The sequence below is a fragment of the Saccopteryx leptura genome, chromosome 5, assembly GCF_036850995.1.
Source record: "Saccopteryx leptura isolate mSacLep1 chromosome 5, mSacLep1_pri_phased_curated, whole genome shotgun sequence".
Taxonomy (NCBI): domain Eukaryota; kingdom Metazoa; phylum Chordata; class Mammalia; order Chiroptera; family Emballonuridae; genus Saccopteryx; species Saccopteryx leptura.
The window spans coordinates 14948945-14966664 of NC_089507.1; the positions used below are offsets into that span (position 1 = coordinate 14948945).

General features: G+C 44.2%; 1 pseudogene; it reads left to right on the forward strand.

The window, feature by feature from the left end:
* The first annotated feature begins 14353 nt into the window (after positions 1–14353).
* On the forward strand, positions 14354–14497 carry LOC136407417 (small nucleolar RNA SNORA48; annotated as a pseudogene).
* Positions 14498–17720: the final 3223 nt, after the last annotated feature.

Sequence of the window (17720 nt, forward strand, 5' to 3'; positions counted from 1 at the left end):
TCTTAAGTATAAAAAAATATATACTGTACCACTAAAAGGTAGGTTATTATTTCATGCATTAATACTCAAGTAAGAAAAATAAAAGAAGTAAACAAAACTAGACTATGTTATAAGAGTTTTAAAATATTAATGAAAAAACATTAAACAATACCTGATAAAAATAATAAAACTGTCATTTAAGATATCTCCATGTTGCTTCTTGATTGACATCCTCACTTGCAATTTGTTTCACTTGTGGACAGAATGAACATTACTACTGGTGCTTAGAATACGCTGTTGCCCAGACGAATGTTAAAAAAGAGTAAGGAATGTAAATCTGTGCTTTCCACACTGGGTGGCTGCCCAGGCGCCCACCTTAGAGAGAACCCTGATGACTGTGCCATCTTAACAACTGGTCTGCAGAACTCAGCAAAAAATTAGGTATCGGTTCTGCTGAACTGGTACAAACTGGCTGAATCCCACCATTGCTTATTAGTTAAGAGCTTGGGCTGTGGTTCTGGAATCTCTGACTGACTCCCAGATTTACTGCCTACTAGTTGGGTTACTCTGAACAAGTTACAGTATTTTTCTGTGCCTTGGTGTCCTCATCTGCAAGTTGAGAATACTCGTTCTAGGAGAGTTCTTGTGAGAACTGATAACAACTAAGGACAGTATCTTGCTTATTAGGTTGAGCTTATTTTAAGTGCTTTATGTCTGAGCCCTTTAGTTCTCAGAGCAACTCTAGGACATAGATATTATTATTAGTATTGTCCCCATGTCAAGAAACTGAGGCATAGTGGAGTTTAAAAGTTTGCCTCTAGCCGCATAGCTACACCCGGAGAGTGAGGATTCGAACGCACCAGGCGGTTAGAACAGTGCCCAGCTTAAATTAGGCACTCAAAACAGTTTAGAATTTTTTTTTCCTGGGAAGCCCCTGCCTAGCTTATTTGATGGTTTGGAAGCCAGACATCAGTTTTTTATAATCTGATTTTGTGTAAGAGGAGGTAGGGAGGTGTGAGGGGTGGCAGGTGACAAACTCCTGGTGCTTGGTGAGTTCAGCTTCCTGGACTAGTTGTTGTTGATTTATGAGAGGATCCTGGGACACATGGGCTCAAGCAGCACTATTTCAGGATCTATTTGTGTGTAAACAGCCCAGGGAAACAGGGCTTCTCTTCATTCCTGTCTCAAACCTCCTCCACCTCCGTGAGGCCTCGGAGGATTCAGTGGTGTTTTGCTCACTCCAGTCCCCGAGTTTACAATCTGGGGAAGAGGGGCTTTCTGGCTACAACCCACAGGTAGACTTCTTTGATCCCACTGGGGACCCTGGAGGCAATAAGCATGAGAGAAACTTCTAGAAGAATAGGATTTCAATGCATGGGTTGGAGTACAGCAAGATACATTATAGATGTGGAGATCTCTAGAAATTAACAGAGGGAGAATTTAGAGGAGGGACATCAGAACACCCTTGAACATGCACATAAGGTCAGCAGGTGAGAGTGAGTACTCTCAAAGGGAACACACGCAAACCCAGTCTGTTAGGTTTGGGGTCATAGGAGAAATAGGTTTCTATTTCCTTTTAATGGAACATTCTCTGGATCATGGAAATGTTATTGTATAGTATTGATTTCCAGGGACACTTACCCCATGTTCCTCAGAAATCTGCATTCTTAGACCACTGTTTGATTGATGCTAGAGGAAGAAACAGAGACAGGCCCCACATTATAATTTAAGTTCAATTAATGGCTCAGTCTTGAAGGAAAATGGTGGTCAACACAACTTCTGAAAACATACCCTTTTTGGAAGGTATTAATGCCTTTCTACAGGATTTACTACATAAATAGAGAATAAGTATTATTAAAACCCAATATTTTAAAAATGTTTATTGGTTGATTTTAATAGAGAGAGAGAGAGAGAGAGGAACATCGATCTGCTCCTGTGTGTGCCCTGACCGAGGATCAAACAGGCAATCTCTGTGCTTCCGGACGATTCTCTAACCAACTGAGCTCTCCAGCCAGGGCAAAACTTGGTATCTTTATGTTATATAAGTGAGTGATGTGTCCACCACTTAGAAAGAGAAGTGTATGGGTATCTATTTAAGCTCCTGGAGGGCGGGGCCACGTCTGCTTGTCAGTGTTATACGATGCCCAGAGTCCTGCTGGGCGGAGACGATTCTCCATTGATGTACTCTGAAGATGCTGAGGCAGGTGCTTTCTTTCTGCTCCCTCACCAGCGAGCACAGCTGGAAAATACACCTAGCTCAACTAAAACAAATGACCCTATGAGAGGGGAAAGATTTAGTTTCCCCTGCCAGAGCTATGGATCAGAGGGACTGGTAACCAGCCTCAGAGATTAGAGGGATGTTCACGTGTCCTGTGGTGGCTACACATGAACATTACTTCCGTCAGATTCATTATCGCCTGGTCAAGGTTAATAAATCTGTAGCTCATTCCTCATGGGTGTGCTAAAAGTGTAGAATAATAAACGATCGTTTCTGCCACTTTCTTTAGGAGATACAATAACAAGAATCGATCTGGAATGTGACAAGCATTGGTGGGGTGGGGGTGTGGTATGAAGCTCCCTGTGACTGCCAACAAAGAAGAGTTCGCCAACATCCTCGCAAATCGAGAAGGCTTGACTTGCAGAGGCGTTGGTGAATAATTACCCGTCCCTGGTGCTGGTTGCTGCCCAGCGACTCGCTGCTACTGAGGGTGGATAAACAGGAAGCCAGGAAGCGGTGCTCAGAGTGTGCAAAGCTTCCTGAGACGTATGTGGAGAAATGCTTAGTCAGGTTGGGTCAGCAAAACTGAGAGGGTGTCATTCAGTTCTTCCTGCTTTACCGGAGTAATTTTCAAAATGGTGATGATGCTCCCGTCCTTAAGGAGAACAGTGATCCTCACAGGTCCTAAGGGCTCAGCTCTGTGGCAGGACATGGGTGCAACTGAAAGGTCAGCCTAGCAACTCGGTATTTTGGTTTTGAATTGTCTGCTACGCAGTCTGGATTCGCAGCCTGGAAACCAAGCATTTAGTCATTCATTGAATGCTCAAAGGTCAAAGGTGGGCTGTAAGGCAAGTAACTTTCTTCTGCACTGAAGATTTTTTTTTTTTTAATTTAGCAAAGATTTGAAAAGATTTATTTAGAATGCCATCTTGCACAGTGCAAGCAAGATGTATTTAAACAAACATGACCAATCACTGTTAATAGACATAAAGGTGGTAACATGTTTTCTGAATGCACTGAGGTTTTGAGCCATGAAAAGCTTACCTATGGGAACCTCGGTACAGTTTCAAACACGGTCCAAAAATACACGTAGGGAAATGGTTCAACCAAGTAACAATGGGATTCAGCCACAAAAAATTTAGTATTGTGTTGCTTTCCCTGAATTTTTGTTTCCACAATAAAATTTTGTGTTTCATGGTAGAGTTTTGGCTATTTATTAAGAAGTTTGGAGTATAGGCTCATATTGCACAAAGAACACTGGATTGGATCTAGACCTCACTGGTTAAATAGCTGTGTGAAAATCAAAGTCCAGTCAAGGTCTCACTGGAATAAAATTTCCTTTTTTTGTAAGACGCCGTAGAGAGCTGAACCAGATTCTGGCCAAAATGATGATGTTTGCTATGGAATTCTACGATTTATAATGTGACGTCATATATATCCTTGTCAGGTCACGGTCTCACAGCCGCGGGTGATTATGCTGATTTGCGTGGGCTCCCGACAGTCCCTACCTGCCGCTCGGAAGCAGCACGCCCTGACCCAGCCCCCCCCCCCCCCCCCCCCCCCCGCCCGCCAGCGCTGACCCAGCCCTCCCCCCCCCCCCCAGCGCCCATTGCTGACCCAGCACCCTCCCCCGGGCCGGCACTGTCCCAGGCCCCCCCCCTAGAGGCCCCCCCCCCCCCCGCGCTGACCCGCGGATTAATATATTAAATATATTAGAGGAGCAGCAACCAGATGGGAAACACAGGGAACCTTAATTCTCAGCTGAGCGTTCAAATGCAACATCCCAGGCAGAGACAATTTTGGTAGAGATGCTTAAAAAAAAACAATTCAAAAAACACAGTTCTTGAATCCACGGACTAGACATTGCTGGGAGAAGAAATTGTCTTTTCCTATGGGAGTTGGCATCTTAAAAGTGGTTGGAGAGAGGAGAGAGGAAAAGAAAGGGAGACATGCACGAGAACAGGATGAGGAGAAGGAAGGGCAGAGGGGAAAGGAAGGAAGAGAGGGAGGACAAAAAACCCAGTGAGGAAAAACAGGCGCAGCCAGGCTCCGTGTGGGGGGGATGAAGAGAATGGCTTTGGGACCAGTGGATTTGACCCTCCGCTCTGCCCTTTACAAGTTGCGTGATTTTGGGAGGTTACCTGGCCACCGGAAGCCTCAATGCCCACATCCATAAAATGTAATAAATCAGGGGTCTCAAACTCAACTCAGCATGTGGGCCGCAGAGCAAGATCATAGCCTTTCGGCGGGCCGCACTAGGTCTACAAAAGGCAACTGTTACGCAACACTTTTCTCACTGCAGTTGAAAACAAAAAAAAATCAGTACAACAAGCACAATCGTACATGCAGTTTACTCAGTGTCACAAAACGACCAGAAACTGTAGTTCGCATCACAACTGCTGTTAACTAAGCTAATATCTAGCTAGGATGCTAGAGAAATGAAAAATACAAGTAGGCCCCTAGGCTTACTTAATTTTATCCAAAATATTTTGAACTTCGTGGATTAGTCTGCGGGCCGCACAAAATTGTTCAGCGGGCCGCGAGTTTGAGATCCCTGTAATAAATAATGCTTGCCGTCTCCACGTCCTCACCAGGGCACATCCTTTGTCACGACGTGGTAGGAGGACAGAAATAAGGCACTTCGCTCGGCACCCGGTATAGTCTCTCGGAGCTTCAGCCGGTATTGTTGTTGGGGGTGGGGTGGCGATGAGGCACCTGGTCTAGTCTCTCCGAGCTTCAGCCGGTATTGTCGTTGGGGGTGGGGTGGCGATGGAGAGGCTGAACCGGTAACCTGCATCTGTGGCTTTCAGAAGCAGTCCCCGGCACTCAGTCAGCAGTAAGTGGCAGAAGCAAACGGGGATAGAACTGCTACGTATTGAGAATGTATGAATAATAGGCTTCTTGTTGAGCCCTATGCTGTGACCACTCTGACCCTGCAAGGCTGGATCGTCACTGTCACCTCCTGGGTGAAAATCTGGAGGCTTGGCGGTGCCCTGCCCGCACCCGCGTCCCGCCAGGAAGAGGGGCGTATTCAGAGAGGCTCTCTGTCTAGCTACGTGTCTGTGCGCTTCCTCCTGCGACCTTGCCGGGCACCACCTTTGTCCTTTCTTACTTTATTCAGTTCCTGTTGCGACCACTCTGATTAGTAAGTATTCTGGATTTCATTTATTACCACCCCCCCCCCAAAAAAAAAAACAGTAAAAGAATAAACACTGTAATTCTCAGATTTCAAAGCCTATGTTCTTTCCCCACGGAGAACATATAAATGGCTCTTTTGTAAACTGTAAATGTACAGCTCCCTGCGGGCTGGCACTGTCCGATGGACAGATAATGCAAGCCAAATATACAGACATGTGTGTGACTTCAAATGGTCTAGGTGTACTCTCCCTCTCGGACACGCCCACACCTTTCCTTTCTCCTTCATCTTCCCCGATAGGTGTGCATCTCCTAACCTTTAAAGGACCACATGAGACTAGCAACAAGGAGGCAGTGGGCAGAGGCAGTGGGCAGCGACCGCTCGTCCTGGGCTAACCCCTGGCCCTGTCTCCAAAGCCCCGTCTCTCTGATTCCCCAGGGAGTTAGAAGAGCCCCACCTAGGCTCTCCTGTTGTTTCTTCTATCTGAAGCCCTACCCTATTTCACAGTCCCCAGCTTTAATAATCAGACTTCCAAAAAAAAAAAAAAAAAGTTCTAATAGCCCCAATAAGAAAATTAAAAAGAAACTAGATAAATTAGTTTTAATATATTCAACCCCATATGTCTAAAATATTTTTGCTTACATGTGTACTCGATATAAAAATGCTAATGAGGTGTTTTTACATCTCCTCCTGTTCGCTCAGTCTTTTGAGATGCAGTGTATATCTAATACTTACAGTATCTCCATTGGGACTGACCACATTTCAAGGGCCTGTAATCCACAACAGGACAGTGACTACCATGTTGGATATGGTAGCGTTAGACACCGTATCAACGTGGATGATTCTCCAAGCTGCAGGAGGCATTGCAATTGGTAGTCACAGCAAGTATAACAAAAAAGGAAACATGTGATCAAAGACTTCACTAATTAATCCCGTCAGTGAAATTTTGGACTACACTCGCTAGCTAGAGCCACAAAGAAAAGAACAGTCTAACTTAATTTTCCCTTAAAAAAAAAAAAAAGATTTGTTCATTCAAAGTAGGAACTAGGTTGCTGTTGCCATTTTTTAAAAGAAAATTTTAAAAAAGATAGTTAGTATTCGATGTGGGACAGAAGGAAATATTTAGAATTCATTTCCCAGGTATTTAGGGAATACAAAACGGGGAGATGGGAGAGCTGTAAAGATGCCATCAGAGCCTTTTATCTGCAAAGCTGTCACTTTATAGAGACGCAATCTGACAGCACACGGCTGAGTTGGCTTTGGTTGGGAGCTCTCACTTGGAAGGTGATGCTATGAACTTCACTCAGAAATTCATGGAAAAAGGCAAGAGGCAGTATCACATGCTTCTGCTTCTTTTGTTTCCTTATATCACATGAACTGGATGTCAGAACTCTTAAACTGGGAGATTTTTAAGTTTCACAGTAAACTAGGTAGGTAATGTTAAAGTTGACAGCTAAGGCCAAGGAGTTTCTAGAAAATGCCGAACCTCTGACACGCAGAAGCCACAGTGCTATAACACGTCTCCTGGAGTGTTTAATAGATCCATAGAGTCACCATGGTGTTCCAAGAGCATCCTCCCCAAACCTGGACCATAATCAGCTCCATTTCTCTTCTGTGTGTGTTCAATGGACCAAAATACACGATTTCACCTGGGTTATGTATCATATGTACTAGTTTTAGGTGTATTCACATCTAAATGTTGTTTCCTCATTGTACATCCCTTACTTGACCTTTTCATCGGCACCCTTGCTCTATCAAACTCTCCTTAAGATTAGTATAATTCTAGAACAATTAGAAATACTAGTAATTAAATCACCAAAGTCGGCCCGTGTAGAGTAAGAATGTTTCAATTCTATCAGTGCGGGTGTTAATTATTTTAGGCAAGCTGTCATTTAGGCTTTCTGAAGTGGATTTTGTTCTTGTAGTCAAGAACATTGCTTAGTGCAGAATTAATTAATCATTATAAATATAAAACCTGCAGTATCAGCTCCTGTGTTCAGATAGGTTTCAAGAGGCAAGGTTGAAAGAGTCAATAGTCTGCTGGAGGGAATCTTATCATCCACCCCACCCCCCAATCTGATAAAGGAACAATTAAACTGTGTGGTTCATTTATATATAGTCCCTTCGAGTATCAGTTCAAAAATGGAAAAATGTCTACTTTTTCAACACAGTTCTTTTTCTTTTTCTTCTTCTTTTTTTTTTTTTTTTTTTTTTGGTATCTTCTTTTAATGAAATTCTAGAAAGCAAGATTGATGAGGAAAGGACTAAAAATTGGAATTTATTTTAGTGGAAGGAAGATTCCGCTCCTCCTCACCCTCTTCCTGCAATTTCCTTTTTCAGCACGTGCCTGAATGGAATGTCTCTCTTCTGTGGGCTCGGAATTTTCCCAGATACCCGGTGGCTACTTCAGAAACGTTCTGTAGGATGATCAAAATAATTGTATCCCTCACATGAAGGCTCATCTTCTGCGAGGGAAAATGGTCACGTTTCTCCATTGCCTTTCCTACTATTTTTTCCCCCTAAAAATAATTGCTGTACAAAATTGTGTCATTTCTCTGCTCTACAATGGCAGTGAAATCCAACCAAGTTGGACTACCTTGACCGACATACTGAGATCATGCCTGTACTATTAGAGAAACTAATTGGCATAACAATCTAGATAATGACGGTATTAACTAACATTTAATAAGCCAACTATGTAAGAGCCACTCTAAGTGCTTTAAATGTAATAGCTTTGGATAAGCGCTTGATGTGTAATTGTCTCATTTAATTCTTACCACTCAGAAGCAGAGGATGTTCCCCAATATAGAGAAATTCGCTCATTTTGAATATGATTTTGCTACCACCTCAAAATTAAAAGAAGCATTTATTTATTTAAAATGTATATGAAAGTTGGTTCTTTCCAAAGCATTTCCTAAGGATAAAACAGAGTGCTCCGGTTCTCCAGGCAGGACCACCTGAGCATCTTGTCACCTGGCAAGTCTGGGCGGGGTCTGAGGTCCTGCGTTTCCAACAAGCTCCCAGCTGATGTTGATGCTGCTGGTGTGAGGACCACACTTCTTTGAGAACAAGAACAAGGTCTCTGTATAAAGCAATTTTGAAGCTCTAATGTCCAAAGGATCATGTCATAATTGTTCTGAGGAGCCAGTCGGCAGTGACAGCTGAGGAAACCAAGCTCGCTTTGTCAATGGAATAAAGTTTGAGGTGGGTCTTGAATAATGGGGAGAAGTAAGTGGAGGTGGACCTTGCTTAGTACATGCTCACTGGTTAAGCAGTTGAGAGAAAGGATGTGGACCATGTCCTCCCCCATGTTGTAATATCTACAGGGCATTTGGCTCTCTCACCAGAGAACCAGTGGGGACCTCTATGATTGACTGGTGTCCACGCCTGCCATGGACAGCCTCTTCCCATTGTTATTCTCCAGTAATTACAGCATCTCTCTGCAGTCGGGCAGGGAGCGACTGAAGAGCATGACTCACTCTCTGAGGCACCGGCCACTCATTGTTCAAGTTTATGTTAAAGGATGCCAGATTATGATTTGTATCACTACAGTTGAATTCAATGAAAAAACAAAACAAACAAACTGTTTTTAAAGAACATCTCAGTTGCTGTGACACAGAATTCACGCCGGCTGGCCTCGTGTAAGTCATCAGAGCTTGATTCAAATGCGTAGAAATGAGCAGGTCAGGGGGACTGGCGAGTGACCTGTATTTAATATTTAGAATAAATTATTTTGTAGTGTTTTGTACTTCTCAAGACTACGCTCTAATAATACCGTTCTTGCTAGAGGAAGTACTGTGGCCCTTTGGGTAAAAGTTATCGGTTCTGGTTTTGAGAAAGAGACATTTTTCTGAAACACAGTGTCCCTCTGTCCATGTATTGTGTCTGTCACTTACGATTTTTTTCCCTCTAAAGTCACATCTATTGGAGCTCCTACAGAGGACGGTCTTCAGATAGTGAAGTTCTTTTCCTAGACCTGGTTTAGTTATGGTATACAGACACCTAGACATTTTCATGGCTTTTTCTTGTCTACGGAATAAACTCTACAGTTGTGGCTCTTTAACATACAGTCGAAACCTAAACTTAAGTCCCACTCTAGTACCTGCTGCCTCTCCCTTCCACACCACTGCTGTGTGTATATGGTTTTTGCTCTTGTTCTTCCTATCTAGAATTAGCCCTCTGATAGTGTGACTTGAGGACATTTTAAAAGAACAGTCCAGAGCCAACTTGAAACCATGCGGTGACAAAGGATTAGGAAGAGGAAGAGCCGGCAACCCTCCCCAGTCTGCTCCCTGAGCTGGGTACACAGTGGTGGAAAGTCCCCGAATCCGAGGCAGCCAGTCTCACCCCTGTCCTTTATTCCTCAACCCAACAAGTAAAGGCTCAGAGCTCAAATGCCAGTGCTCTTCAGTCCAGTGGAAAGTTTTACCCTTTACATTTTAAAGTACTGGCCTCAAGTAACGTTTAAGAAGTAACGTTCAAAAAGTCAACATACTGCTCCTCTGCTCATTTTAAAGTGAGCCTTAACTGGAATGAAAAAAGTCTCTTATAATGCATCCATGTCACAGCTGGGTCTGTTAGGCCCTTCATCTACAGAAGTCCATCCAATTCTGAGTTTCCTGACCCCTGCACGGCCCTCCCAAAACTGAAGAAAAAAAAAAATGCTTGATTTTTAATCTTGGTCCTTCCTGCTACCAGTGAGGGTTGATGTTGCCAGCTGCTTAGCTGTACTGAGAGATGGCATCACCCCCCCTTCTTTCCCAAGATAAACGTTGGCTCTGAAGAGGCCAGCCTGCCTGTCAGAAGTCAGTAAAGCTGTAGTTGGCAGAGAAGGCAGATTGTCATAGAGAGTGCAAGGGAAGTTCTAGTCACCCATGAAAGAAAACAAAGACCTCTGGGCTCTAAGGGTATTTGGATCGAAAAGGAAAGAGAGAGAGGGAGAGAGGGCAGGAGAGAAAAAGAAGGAGGGAGAGAAAGGGGAGGAGGGAGGAAAAGGAGGAGCAGGAGGGAAGGGAGGGGAGGGGAGAGAGGAGAACCACGGAGGAGTTCAGCAGGTGTTTGCTGGCTTTCCTCTTGGGGGCAGCGCCGCAGCTGTGTCTGATGAAAATACTTAAGGGGTAGGCATCAAGGCCGCCTCACAGAGCGCCCCAGATTTCGGTGAGGGTTGGGAACAGCAGCTCAGAATTCCCCAAGTCCCATCAGTTTGTAGGGAAATGCTGAGAAAACGGCTGAGAGGGATGAGATTGGGGTGGGGCGCGGATGGGCAGTCTGAGTGAGGGCCACAGAGGTGCTTTACCCAAAGGACTCGGTGGATTCAGCCACCCCTTTGTGGGTTCTGGTGCGGGGTGTCCTGGTGACGTGGTGGAGAGGTTAGACCACAGTGGAGGACAACGAGACCCTTCGGGCAAAATGGACGTGAAACTGCTCCTTCTGGTAATATCATGAGATAAGCCAAGTAGGGTAATTTACTGGTCAAAATTTTAAGTGGTAAATAGACCAGGAAATGAATTTGCAATTGAGGGTGTACCATGATCTTGGTGTGGGACTTATCTATTATTTGATCATTTCATGGCCTTCTCTTAGGAAAAACTCTCTCACTTTTTTAAAGAGGCTGTGATATGGGGGAACCACCTTATGGAAGCGGGAGTAAGATTGTCCCAAATAAAATGCTCTACTATGTGGTCCCATCCAGAGTGGTAGCCACATTCTGACTGACATTGTTGAAAGATATTAGCAAGGGCCCCACCTCACTCCTTATTTCTGTGACGAGCAGGGCAAAGCGTGCTGATGGAGCGCTCCACCACACCCTCCGGAGGGGGCATTTTAGAAGGCGTGTTTTGATCACCGTGAAGGGGGTGCTAATGTGCGTAGCTGAATCCATTTCCAGCTGCTCCCTTCAATCTGCCTGTGCCCACCGCGATGTTTTCTGCTTTTGTCTTCCGTAAGGTTAGCACGTGAGGATCCAGGTCTAAGCTGATTTCTAAAAGATGGGCGGGGTTCTAACTCTTCCCACGAAAAAGGAAACAGCCATGTGGTTCAAAATGTTCTGAGTAGCAGCGTGTGGTCTGCACGTCTCTGTTCTCGGTCAGGTGGTTCTCCCCGAGGTCTAGACTCGCGGGATTTTATTGGGAAACCCTAATGTGGCTGCACATCGAAGATGGCTTCTCCCTTCCACTTCTACTTAGTAAAGCGAATACTTCTCCTCCACCTGTTTAACTTTACTGCGCCCCTCTGAACAGGGGGCTGTGGGAAATAGGTGTGCTTATTGACGACCCCAAACCCAAGCATATGTTTCAGAGTTCATCCAGTATAAAGTGTGAGAAAAATGCAAGGAAGGCATTTATGGAGTGAGAAACAGCACCAACCTTGAAGTCAGCCCTGAATTCAAATCCCACCTCTTTGACTAACTAGTTATCGACCCAAACTATCCAAGCCGCCTCTGTAAAATATTGTTAACAGACCTATCTCCCAGGATTGTAACGATGAAATGATATAAGATGTATAACTTACTTCATTATCTCTATATCACCGAGGCTGGCATGCAGTAGAATCTACTGTGAGTTATTTCCCTCATTTCTCTTCTCTTGAATAAAATATCATTTATTTATCTTCCCCCTTGTCCACTCCTCACATGCACACCCTCTGTGCACTCACAACCCGATCTCACTTCATCATAATCAGTTGACCCACTGTTGAGGGAGGAACATATTTGTTAGGAATAGATGATCCACTCTAACATCTATTATATATGCACTCAATAAAATTTATAGTTATTTTCCCCCTTTCCTATACAACCTCATTGAAACTCTGGCCTTTTCCTTATGATACTCTTGCATTTTAGAATGTGATAAAAGTGGTTTTTAAAAATAATCAGTCTCCTCATTTGCAAAACTATGAGATATTTATCATAAGACTGGTAAAGAAGTTTCGTGTTACAAGTTCTGTAGTTGTATAAAATGCCACGGTGTTATTACCTTCAAACTACTTTGTTTGCCGTCCTGGTTCCATGTAATTTCCCTAATAATTAGCCAACGCTTGCGTTTACAGTGCTTTGATACTTTTCTTTCATTCTATAGAAAGAGAGAGAAAAATAGAGTTCTTTTTCTTTATCAGCAAAACCACAAAAAAATATGACCTCTGTAGGTTATTATAAAAACCACACAAAAGCACACGCGCACGTGCGTGCGCGCGCACACACACACACACACACACACAAAGCCTATCTTAAATGGGCCGTTGCAGTGGGTTTGGCCTGCATTTATTAGGTATTTCATTTAGTGAACATTTGCTGAGCTCAACTCTGCCATGTCCCATGTCGGTACTGGACCTGCAGAGATGAGTAAGATTTGTTCCCTGCCTTTAAAAGGCTCCTAATGAAAAAAGGCAAAAGAAAAGGTGGGACGGTGGCCTCAGGAAGCACAGCACACTGGCGACAATCACTGCTGAGTCAGAGAAGCAGAACCGGTAGAGGACACACATTGCGAAAGAAAGGAGGCGCTGTAATAAATCTCACCAAAAGTAACCTCCAAGGGCGACCTGATGATAAATCCCTAACGGGGAAGGTCCTGGTCGGCAGTCATGCCCAGGTCTGTAACGTCCTTAGTAAAAGGTTTAAGTGCGCCCTGTCCATTGTTCTCGTCCATCTACGTTAACACACCTTTGAATTGCCAGACCCCCAAAGGCACTCTCAGGGAAGCATTTGGGATCTCATTCCCTGGCAATTGTCCTCAGTTGGGCTTAAACAAACTTAGGAAAATTCTCTAAAGGTTTGGATGTCCCTATGTTGATGATAGTAAGAGATTTACAGCAATGAATTGGCTTATGCAGTTGTGGGGACTGTCTAGGCAAGTTCAAAATCCATTGGGCTGGCCATCGGGCATGGCGGACCATCAGGAAGGGTCAGCTGGAGCTCCTGGACTCCGGTGAAGTTGCTGCCCACAGGCAGAACTTCCGTTCCACCAGCAAAACCCCACCTTCAATTAAGGTCTTCCAGGGGATTGCAATCAAGTCCTCCCAGAATATCTAAAAGTCTCTCATTAAAAGGCAACTGGTTATGGACTTTCATCCCAGCTCCCAAATATGTTCAAAGCAACACCTAGATGGACTGTTTGATGCAGTAACCTCTGGCTAGAGCCAGCCAAATTGACACATAAAACTGATCATCACCATCATCATTTGCAAAATCCTCATGAGTCTAATGTAGATCTAATGTAACACTCTTCCCAAATCACACATACCGTCTGCTGAGCAAATATGGCAAGAATCTGTTTCCTAAAGTGCTATCAATTTACCTCAAAATTATAATCAAGAGTTTTACTGTGGCTTCAGAGGTTCAGGACTCTTGATGGTATAATGTCTTTAGGGAAAAATTAGGTGGAGACATGAGTTTTATATTACTCCTTCTAGTCCACGTGTGTGTAGTGTGGGCAAAGGATAAAAGTATAGAATATTATAAAAGAAATGTAACTGTCCACTTCTAATAAAACCTACTCCTTTGTTATAAATTCACCAAATAAACTTACTTTTTTAAAGTGGGTTCCACTGGCCCTGGCCAGTTGGCTCAGTGGTAGAGTGTTGGTCTAGCGTGTAGAAGTCCTGTGTTCAATTCCCAGCCAGGGCACACAGGAGAAGCACCCATCTGCTTCTCCACCTCTCCTCCTCTCCTTCCTCTCTGTCTCTCTCTTCCCCTCCCACAGCCAGGGCTCCACTGGAGCAAAGTTGGCCTGGGCACTGAGGACGGCTCCATGGCCTCTACTTGAGGCACTGGAATGGCTCCGGTTGCAACAGAGCAACAGCCCAGGTGGACAGAGCATCACCCCCTAGTGGGCTTGCTGGGTGAATCCCAGTTGTCTCTCTGCCTCCCTGCTTCTCATTTCAGGAAATAAATAAATAAACATAAAGTGGTTCCACCAAACACAATTTCTTTAAATGGAAACCTGTTTGCAATTATTATCTATACATCTATTTGTATTTATATATGCATTTATATGCAAAACATGAATTTTCTATTATAAATAAACATCCCCTGACAATGGGCAAGGAGACACCTGATCGATGGTGTTGCTATTATATCAGCCAGGGGCAAAGTAGATGGTTATCCTTAGTTCATCTGAACTAGATGCCTGAGTTGGTGGCCAGAGTTGTTTAATGCCTGGGAGACAGAAAACGTACTATTTGTATGTATATTTACATGCAAATAAAAATTTTATAAATTTATGCATTCTATATGTGTGTAGATGTGTCTTTAATCAGTTATATGGGAGAAATGTTGAAACATTTAAAAATTCTTCTTTGCTGCTATATTCTTCTGAGTCAATCTGTTGACATCCTTGTCATCTTTAAGATGGAGATTTGGGGTTTAGCTTTAGTAAAATTCATGTGTTCATGAAACGCCTTTATTCGAGGGCTCACGATTTGATTATTCATGGCAAGGCACCTTTAACATCTGTGTAATAAAGTATTGTTTATGTGGGGTAGCGATGGGATGGAGTAGCGATTAAGCAGTTATTCAAATCCAACTGGAAGTTCCGTCATCATGTATGAGAGGTGGAAGAGCGCTTAAAGGTTGTCTGTTCCTATCACTCATCCAATGGGTAGTCCTTTTATTTCCCTTCAATCACACAGCTGGTCAATACTTCATATATAAAAGAAACTTCAGATTCTGACAACATGATCCATCACATTGTCTTCATCATTACTTTGATAAAGCCATTTGTCATTGTCAAAGGTCTCCAACAGAAATGTTTCTAAAGAGAAAACCAACAGTGTACGAATGGAAGCCATGCCAGGCAGCATAGTTCACTGGGCACTTGCTGGGGATATGGAACAGCTCACCACTTTCTGTCTGGGGTGATGGACATGGCCCGAACTAACTACTGTAATGGAGCATGAGTAAAGTCCAGTTACAAGCAAACTGGTACAAAGTGCAAGTGGGCGAGGCCATTTCTTCAAGTTGTAGAATTGTGGATATTGGTGCAGTAAAGGGTCCTACCAGAGGTCACCACTGTTGAAGCTGACATTTTTGACGAGTAAGATTTCACCAAGTTGAGTAAGGCATGAGGAGAGTCCCACATGCGGAGGAAAGGGAAGGAGGAAACACCCAGTGGGGTTAGGAATACCAGATGGTCTCGGGAACTGAGTGTTAAAAAGGCTCAGGGGGTGTGTGCATGAATATTGGATGGGAAATGGGAGGTATTACCGATTAAATTGTGTTCTCCCCTCCAAAAAAAAAAAATATATGATGAAATCCTAAACCCAGTACCGTAGAATTGATTTTACTTGGCGATGGGGTCTTCACAGAGGTAATCAGTTAAAACAAGTTAATTAAAGTGGGTTTTAATCCAATACTACTGGTGTCCTTAAAAAGAAGAAGAAATTTGGGCATGGATCCACACAGGGGGAGATTGATGGAAGGAGGCACAGGCGAAGATGGCCCTCTGTCTGCAGGGTGGAGGGCTTGTTGTCCAAGCACTTCTCACAGCCTTCAAAGGAAACCAACACCTGATTCTGGACTTTGGCCTCCAAAACTGTGGGATGGACCATTTTTGTCGTTTACGCCACCCAGTCTGTGGGACTTGGCGAGGGCAGCCCTGGCAAACCAGTAGGGGAGGTGATGTGGGAACTGTCCATTGGGATTGCACTGTGAGAGCCCTTTTACTGCATGTTCGGCATGTGAACAGTGGGGCGCTTCCAAATCAGGGGAGGAGAGGGAGGCAGCCGGAAGCAAGGGCCGGGGCTTCTTCAATGGGCCTGGTGAAATATGTCCGGGGCCTAACTTAGGCCCGATGCTCCGGGTGGGATTTGTAAAATCTAGCATAGGTAAACCTGATCAACCGTAGGACAGAACCCACAAAGAAGAAGAAATCAAAACACCCATCAGATTTATACTCCCTTTTTCCTTTGGATTAAGTTGAAGTGAGTAAGAATGAATACCTGGGTTCAGCGGCAATGCACTGGTTTTGGATGTAAGCTCTCGGGGCCCAATAGGCTCTGCAGGTCTATGCTTCCATTCACTTCTTCCCTCTGGGCACTCTGTCTAGGTCTTCCTCTGGGATCTGTAAACACACCAATTTCTTTTCCCAGCCCGGGCCTCTGCATTTGCAGAGCTCAGTGGCGGAAGACCTTTCTGGGCACTGCCTCCCCCCCACCCCGCCCCGCCCATCATCTGAATGGGTCATTCCCCCCCTTCAGGCTTTTAGTGCCCTTATCCCCTCCTTAGTCGGATGCCCTCTTTCTTGAGGGCTCTACTCTCTGGGTTCCTCGAGCCCCCTTCCCCCATTTATGTTTTCTCAAAGCACTTCTCAGGCCCTATAATCGGAGCTTATTTACTTCTTTCTCTTTATCCTCAGCCTCTCCTGCTTCAAGCCTCTGCCCTCAACTCGAATCCCAACTCTAAGAGTGATGGGACCCTCTGTCTCACTCTACCGCGCCTCCCTGGAATCTAGTGAAGTCTCTAGCGCTTAGTAGGTGCTCAGGAAAAACAGTGGTTGAATGAGTGAACATACCAACCCAAAATATCCTTCCTTATGAGTGGCAGGGAGTGATATAAATATGAATGATATAAAATATTGAAGTGGTTGTAATTTTCTAAAAGTTGAAACCGCTTCAATATTTTATATCATTTCACTTTTGCTCAAAAAGGGATGATATTTTTGGTGAATGCATTTAGAATTGAGGAGATGATCTTAATAATAATTTTTAGAAAAAAAAAAAAAGCCTTAAATTTCCAGAGATGTAGCAACACAGAGCAGTGAGTTATGATCAAGGTGGGTTATTGACTTCACATTTTCTCTTGGAAAATATTTTAAATCATTCAACAATTTAAAATTTTTGCATAAAAATCTGGGCCAAGGCAACGGGAAAGGAGTTTAGTAATCCCATCTGTCACTTCCTCTCCCTCCTCGGACTTGGTGAGTCCGTGATTGGCAGTAGGTTGTGCAACAGCAGATAAGGCACCCTCTGACCTTGGGTCACTTACGTGTTTACACACCTGATGGCAATCTTTCATCACATTTGCTGGGTAGCAGCCATTTTGGCCGAGAGGAGAGAATGCGGTGTGTTTATCTTCAGCAGTCTTCATACCAAAGACCTGAAACTGTTTCCTGTGAGACAACCCTGACAGCGATTGTTTTCCCGATGACTTTGTGGCTTTCATGGAGGGGACATGGTGCGGGTAGATGAGCTCAATGAAAAGTAGAGAAAAGAGGAAGGGAAATGAAGAGTACGCATGGTCCAGATACACTTAGGGGCCCGGGCAGGCTACTCAGAGAGAGCTTGGATGGGAGGCGAATGGGCAGGAAACAAGTTCCCTGAGGTGTGTGCTGTGTTCAAAGGCAGTATACTCCGGTAAACCAGCGTTCCCTCCCTCTTTCCTCCTTCCTACGTTTC